This window comes from Solanum stenotomum, unplaced genomic scaffold, assembly GCF_019186545.1.
Source record: "Solanum stenotomum isolate F172 unplaced genomic scaffold, ASM1918654v1 scaffold11373, whole genome shotgun sequence".
NCBI lineage: Eukaryota > Viridiplantae > Streptophyta > Magnoliopsida > Solanales > Solanaceae > Solanum > Solanum stenotomum.
This window is the reverse complement of record NW_026021534.1, coordinates 398,878-400,981: the sequence shown is the minus strand read 5'-3', so window position 1 is coordinate 400,981 and position 2,104 is coordinate 398,878.

Sequence of the window (2,104 nt, the reverse complement as noted above, 5' to 3'; positions counted from 1 at the left end):
ACACTGCCCATAGTCATTCGACTTAAGGCGTCGGCAACTACATTTGCTTTGCCAGGGTGGTAAAGGACACTCATATCATAATCCTTTAAAAGTTCCAACCACCTCCTCTGTCGGAGATTCAAATCTCTCTGACTAAACACATATTAGTGACTCTTGTGGTCAGTGAACATGTCAACATGGACCCCATATAAGTAGTGCCTCCAAATTTTCAAGGCAAAAACTACCGCTATTAATTCCAGATCATGGGTTGGGTAATTCTTTTCATGTAGTTTGAGTTGCCTCGAAGCATAGGCAATCACCTTGCCATGTTGCATAAGGACATATCCCAAACCCACTTGGGAAGCATCGCAATAAACTACAAACCCATCAGTATCCTCCGGTAAGGTCAACACCGGAGCGGTGGTTAGTCTATTCTTTAACTCCTAGAAACTCTTCTTACAAGTCTCAGACCACTCAAATTTGGATTTCTTTTGAGTCAAAGTTGTTAACGGTGAAGCAATAGATGAGAAACCTTCAACAAACCTTCTATAATATCCCGCCAAGCCCAAAAAGCTTCATATATCAGTGGGACTTAGAGGTCTAGGCCAATTCTTAACCGCATCGGTCTTCTTAGGATCAACCTCTATACCTCGTCTTGACACTAAATGACCGAGGACAGCAACCGACCTTAGCCAAAACTCGCACTTGCTAAACTTAGCATACAATTGCTGGTCTTTAAGGACTTGCAAAACTATTCTCAAATGCTCCATGTGATCTCCCTCACTCTTAGAATAGATCAAAATATTGTCAATAAAGACGATCACAAATGAATCAAGGTATTGCCTAAACACCCTATTCATAAAATCCATAAAAGCTACTGGAGCATTGGTTAGACCAAAAAACATCACTAAGAATTCAAAGTGACCATACCTAGTTCGGAAAGTTGTTTTAGGAATATCAACATCTCTCACCCTAAGTTGGTGATAGCCCGAACGTAAGTCAATCTTCGAAAAATAACTCTCCCCTTGGAGTTGGTCAAATAAATCATCAATACTAGGGAGCGGGTATTTATTCTTTATAATGACCTTGTTCAACTGGCGATAATCAATGCACATCCTAAGGGACCCATCATTCTTTTTCACAAATAAGACCGGTGCACCCCATGGGGATATGCTTGGTTGAATAAAACCCTTATCTAGCAAATCCTTGAGTTGAGCTTTTAACTCTTTCAATTCAGCCGGGGCCATCCGGTAAGGAGGAATAAATATGGGTTTTGTGTCTGGTATAAGATCAATGTCGAAGTCTATTTCCTGTTCTGGAGGAATATCGGGCAAGTCATTAGGAAAAACCTTAGGAAACTCCCTCACTATAGGGACTGACTCTAAATGAGGAGTCTCGGACTCGACGTCCTTAACCCTTACAATATGGTAGATACAACCCTTAGAAATCATTTTACAAGCCTTTAGACATGAAATAAATCGACCTTTAGGAATTGAATTTCCCCCTTTCCATTCAAAAACGGGCTCATCAGGAAACTGAAACTTCACTATCCGAGTTCTACAATCAATGAAGGCAAAGCAAGCATGCAACCAATCCATCCCTAAGATGACATCAAAGTCTAACATATCTAACTCTACCAAATCAACCCAAGTGACTCTATGAGGTAAAGAAACGGGACAATTTCTATAGACTCTTTTTGCAACAACTGAGTCACCAACCAGGGTGGACACTGAAAAAGGTTTTATTAGAGTTTTGGGGAGTACATCAAATTTCATAGCTACCAAAGGTGTAACAAATGATAAAGTAGCACCAAGGTTTAGCAATGCATAAATATCAATGGAAAATACTTGTAACATACCGACGACAACATCCGGGGATCCCTCTTAATCACTTCGGGACTAGAGAGCATAAAATCGACTCTTCTTCCGCGCATCCGAATTAGAACCACTTGGAGGGATTGATTACCATCTCTTCCCTTGGCCGAACGGGTTGGGCAATCTTTCAGTTGATGCCCACCCTTTCCACATCCATAGCACACACCCATACCGACAAGACATTTACCTTCATGTTTCTTACCACATTTTACCCAAGTAGGCCTTTCAACATAAGAACCACCTCCACTACT